The following is a 6,157-nucleotide window of genomic DNA, read 5'->3' on the forward strand; positions in this document are numbered from 1 at the left end:
TTTTCTTGCCTTTCTCAACATCACCCATTTTTAAACCTGCTGCAGCTTCTGTGCCGGGTGGTCACCGGTCTTCCCTCATTACTATAAGGAAAGTTCTAGGGCAGAAGCCTGACGTCCCACTCTCTCCCAAATGGCACTTTCGAGCCTCTGACCAATCAGTGCCCTCAGTGACTTGTAATAGGCTTAGAGGGCCCCTAACTATCACATTAATAGTATCTATTAGTTATTGTTTGCTGATCAGGCCTTCAATCTCCCAAATAAGTGGATAGTGAAGGCTTAAATAAATGAGATAGGTGGTATGATTTCAGGACTCCAGGAGAATCCAAACCCTCTTACAGAATTTATGATTCTCTGGGTTTTGACAAAGAACTTCTCTGGGCAACCTATATTTATGTGATTTTCAAATAAAGGCAGAAGATATGAAGAAGACCATGGGAATCTAGCAGGACCTTGGGAAATATTTTCCCAAGTAATAAATTTGTCAATCAGTAGAACTACCTTATCTTTAAGTTCAGATATATTGCAAAAGTGTGGAGACTCCATCTGCAGGCTGCAATTAATTGGAGTTGGGGCCAAATGTCCTCAGCTGTGGCCTTATTTTATCCCTTGAGGTGTCACAGCTTCACAGGCCAATACAGCCCTTAGCAGTAATCAGTGACTCATAGAAGTTCACTTAGTATGAATCTGCTGCCCATCTCCAGACAAGGGCTTAAGCCTTGGGCAACCTACATGTAAACATGAAAAGCCAATTGGTTAGTACTAAATTCTGCTCAGAGCCATTTTGAAGATGCTAACCTCAGCCAGACAACTGCCTGATGGCATAAGAGAAGATCCACATGATGGAGACAGCAGATCTCTAGAGCACACTTTCCAGTGGGAAACCAGAAAGAGCCCATGGGCTCTCCAAACTATCTTTTCCCTTTGTTAACAAAAGCATGTAGAGGCAGCTGGAGCCATGAACAGGAAACAAGGGGCTTTCCCAGATGCAAAAGTGTCTGAAACAGCTGCTAAAATGTCCATGGAGTCCTGACCACGGTTTCAGCCAGCAATAAGCCCTCAGTCCCTTTTCCAAAGTGCCTGCTGGGATGTGTGCCTCTCAGGAGCTGGGAATTTTCTCTAGCCGGCTTGCCAAAACTGTTCCTGGCCCTTTAGGTTCATATGCTCCAATTGACTTGCTTACCACTGACCAAATCAAATTCCATTTATTTTGGTAAAAAGAAAGAAAAAGGGATTATTAAAAGTAAGGGTCAACGAGCTGGAGGGGCCTGTTTGCCTCAAATCCTCATCTCCTGTGTACAGGTGGGTGAGGATAAGGAACAGAGGGGAGAGGGACCACAGAGAGCTAATTTGGATCTCCACACCTGCTTTACCATTTCTAGCCATATTTAGCTCATTGTGCCCTGGTGAAAAGGAAACTAGGGCCAGCATCTTCATATTCTGTCCATTCATCTGGGCTGGGAGATGGAGGTATCTGCTTATGTTGTAGGCCTGATGAAATCTGGAAAAGCCACTTGTCTCTAAAGAAAAAAAGATAACTTTTAAAGTTCCATTTTATAGTACCAGTGGCACTGAGACAGCAGATGTCTCAAAACTGAGGAGTATGGCCATACTGCCAAAGCAAAGAATTTAGGACAAGTCACTTTACTTCTCTGCAACATGGATATGATGATGTAGGCAGTCAAGATAGTTGGTGGCCTTTTGGGGGACTGAGTTGGCCATGTACGTATATTTTGAATCATCTACAGGTGACCTCTCTTAAAAATTCCTCCACTGGTGTCCGACTGAAGGCACGGTGGGCACACAGGCATACTCACATACTTGCTCCCAGAGCTTGGACACACCCTTGTTGGTCCAACACATTCAGCTCCAAGCTTAGTGCAGGTTGCAGCTGTTCTGGCTAATGAACTCACCCTTCTATCCTCACGGGATCTTCCTTCCATCCTTTACAGAAAGGCCAAAATAATCTTGATGCACAACTAGGTCAGGACCCCATCATTGGGAATCATTACATAGGCTCTTTTTTTTTTTTTTAAATGAACTTCAACCTTATCACATTACCCCTGCGAGACTGTAGAATAAGTTGCTCTCTACTGTCCAGCTTCTTATTGCTGTCTCTGTCCCTACTAGATGTGGTCCCTCCCAGAGCTAATTCACAAACCTCCTATTATGACTTAGATCTGAAGTGTCTCCCCAGAGCCTCAGGTGTTTTGAAGGCGATGGCAGGGAGTGGGGTGCTGTATGCATCGGGGGATTGAGCCACTGGTGAGTCCAGCAGCTAGAGTGTGCTATTAGGAGGAAGGGCCTTGTTGTTGGAGGCTTCCCTGGGTGGGTGCCCTGGAAGGCTATGTCTCTCTCTCTCTGGCTTCTCTCTTCTTTCTCTGTTTTCTGGCCACTGTAATGTGAGTGGCTTTCCTCGGGGCAGGCCCTTCCACCATGTTGTTTCTGTGTTTGAGCCTATTTACCAGGGTCTAAAACTTCCGGAACCACCCATGAGTCAAAATAATACATTTCCTTTAAGTTTCAGGTGTTGGGTATGGTGTCTCAGTGACCGGAAAGCGACTGAGATACCTCCCCTCATCTTGGGATTCTCTTTGCTCCTGCCTCTCCATGAAGGATTTCATTAATGACATTATTTAAATAAGCCTGCCTTACCATTTTCTGTAATTATTGTGTGTAACTTTTAGGTCATTTCAAACCCTTTATCACTTTGACACTGTCTTGCAGCATCGACTCCTTGATCTGTCATTTCTGTTCTTTTAGGCAGTGGTGGAGATGGAGATTCAATCCAGGTCGGCTTGTGTAAGGCACATACTCTACTATGGAGCTGCTCTATTAGGCCCATGACCCAGGGCTTGCTCCTGGGTGTGTTTTCAGGCTTTATAGAAGCACCTCCTGCATGTCTGCTGAATGAATAAACATCTATATTAGTTGACAGATTTTTCTAATCCCAATTTCAGGTGAGATAAATATTTCCTTTATTATTACTTGTGGGCATGGAAATTGGTACTTTATCTCGAGTGCACGTCAAGAGCCTTAAAATGTATTTAATACATTAATTTGATTTTGACAAATCAATAAAAAACAAAATCAGAGATGCGATACAACATTTGGGGGCAAGATGCAACCTTTTAAAGAAAGATGACTAATGGGGGAGAAAATGAACAATTTTCATTTCTATAGCTAATGCACTCTTAATTTAGGGTGTCCAGTCATTAACAGCATTTTCTTTCAGTGCTGGTGATTCTTAGGGCTTTCCCCATCCTGAGCAAATGCTCCACTCTTGAGCCACACTAATACAATTATTAATGCTAAATAAAAGGGTAAAACAAATAAAAACAAGAAGGGCAGAATAGAAACCTTTATATTTTAATTTTGTCTAAACATAAGTATAGTACACAAAACCTCCAAAGAAACAATTACTCTTTAAGTATGCTACCGGCTAGTGATATTTAGGGTGATTTTAATTTATTCCAAATGTTGTCCTTTCTTCTTTCCAGATAGTCTATCACTATGTTGCCTAATGGTCTCAAACTCAGTCTTCATGCCTCAACCTTGCAAATAATGGGACTACAGGTACACATAATTCCAAATTTCCTTAAAGGTACTGCAATTTTATAATTATGATAGAAGATTTTTTTAAAAGCAAAAAGCCCATGAATCTAGCCTCTTTTTTAAAATCTCTGAGCTACCCTGCCATACCAATTAGATTTAAATTAAATTTATTTTTTTTCTAAGAAGTATATTGGCCCTTATAGGATAATTAAGTAGCTCTTTGCTAGCTTAAGTATTTACTCTAGTGATAATGGAAATTAAAAGTAAGCCACAAATTTGTAGGAGCAAAGCTTTACCTGGAAAGCTACAGTGGCAAGGGACTTTGGCATGAGCTGACAAAGAAGAGTGAGAATAGGGAGAGGACTCCAGCCTCAACAGCCAGTGGGGGCACACTCATTTGATAAAGAGGATCAGATCACCTGAAGGGGAGCACCAGTTTCATGGGGTGCCATGCTGGGCTGGGGTCTGGTTGATTATTATTATTATCCAGTCCTGCTTTTGTAGCTCAGGAGAAATGCTATGGCTTGAGCCGTAATTTGGTCCCCACAGGAACCGAATTTTGTTTTGTTCCGGCAGTCTCTCGGTCTCAGGAGGTTCTGAAGGAGTATCAGGAGGCCCTAGGTTAGGACCATGGCTGGAGACTAAGTTGGTACTCATGTTTCTGTAAGTCCTGAGTGACTCTTAGCTTGGTGTCCTCAGTCTTTCAGGGTTATAAGGTTGAGTAGATAAATTTAGGACTTTTAACCTGTTGTTTTGATTTCTCTTAAATGACTAATATGCCTATGTCCAAAGTTTTAATATAATTAAGAATACAAAATGAAGCACAAGCTTTGTTCTACTTTTAGTTACTTATGTGGGACCTGCAGGCCCAACTGAAAAGACCTGGTTTTTAGTAAAACAAAAAACCTCTTACATTTAAGTCCCTGTTTGTCTTATATGAAAACATAAATTATGCTTTGAGGAGTAACAGAGTCTAGGACTCTGTCCTCTGTCCCTATGTCATAGTTATGTTTCCTCAAAAGCAAAAACAAAGCCCAACAAACCCTCTGGGATGGAATTTTATTGGCTTTTTTTCTGTCTACAGCTTTATAAAACTATTTGATATACCAGTCTCATTTTTGGGATTCCTTAAATGAGCTACTTACAAGAATCAGTAACTACAAATGCAAAAGTAATTCCAGACATGGTTGCTGCTATGAAGAGCCCTCTACATGGAATCGAAATCCTTGCAGATTTAATCCTGCCCCAGGTTACACCTTGTGGCTTTGTGCCATGCTGATAGTCTTCTACTGGCTTTGACAGGACCAGAGCTGCCGAGCATCACGGCCAGCAGCACCCAGACAGCTTGGCAGGGGAGAGGTGCAGGGCAAGTTCTTACCTGAAGCCTCAAAAGCATTAACTTCCTCCTGAGGGTTGGCGCAGTGCCACTGCCTCCCTGCCCAAACCACCTTGGAGAGGTTTCTAGTCACTGCACTACTACTGAAGGGATATTTGCTTCATAACTGTGGTTGAACTAGAGATTATAGAGTATCAGAATGGCAACATTAATTTAGCTTAAATTGTTATATACAACACACACCAGGCATTATAACTCTATGTACCTAAAGAGGAAAGAACAGTCCCTTCTTTCATGCAGAGTTTCTTCTTCACCAACCCAGAGGTACTAGTCTGAAGTGAGAGGGCTCCCAGTGGATGCAGTTTAACCAAATAGAATTTTCAGTTTTGATCAAATCAGCTAGTTCTGGGTGTGTGCTGCAGGGAAAAGTGGTGAAAATGACTTTCTCTAACACACTGCTGCCTAACAGAGTCCTGAGGACTGCAGGCTGGAGCACAGCATGTGGAGGAAGAGTTCAGAGAGAAAACCCAACATTTCTATGCCATCAGACAGGTGAAATGATGGGGAAAAGCATAAGGACATAAAAGGATCTCATCTCTTTTGTGATCAGTACTTTATATTTTAGAAAAGCTCTGATTGAGTTAGAACATCACAATGAGACCTGATTTTATAAAACATCTTTTATTTAAAAAAGGCAACCTCTCCAGAGGTCAACATGGATGTACGTGTCACACATGAATACATCTAAGTTACAGCACACTTACATAAAACTGCTGCTAGAGAGTGCTTGGAAATATTTTTACAATTAATATTGAACTGGGTGTGGTGTGTACCAGTGTAATCCTAGCACTTTGGGAAGCTGAGGCAGGAGAATTGCAAGTTGGAATCCAGTCTGGAAAATTTAGCAACTTAGCAAAACTCTGTCTCAAAATTTAAATAAAAGGGGTAGGGATGTAGCTCAGGGTAAAGGCTCTGAGCTTAATCCCCAGCACCACCAAAGTAATGATAATAGTAACAACAACAACAACAACATCGACAAAACAGCTATTTAAGACACAATAATTCTGCTGAGTTTGATCCTGGTTTGCTCCCGAAAGCCCCTCTGTCGAGCTGAGAATTCTGGGTTAGGGCGTGCATGAGGGGTGTGGAGCTTCCTCTTGGAGGCTCTGGTGCTAAGGTAGAGGGTGACAAAAGTGCTGAGGAGGTGGTGGGAGGAGGGATAATGTGATGTGACTGAGGAAACTGTCACAGTGAGGATGTCTCTGTCAA

Source organism: Octodon degus, unplaced genomic scaffold (genome assembly GCF_000260255.1).
Source record: "Octodon degus isolate 3935 unplaced genomic scaffold, OctDeg1.0 scaffold00111, whole genome shotgun sequence".
In the NCBI taxonomy this organism is placed as follows: Eukaryota; Metazoa; Chordata; class Mammalia; order Rodentia; family Octodontidae; genus Octodon; species Octodon degus.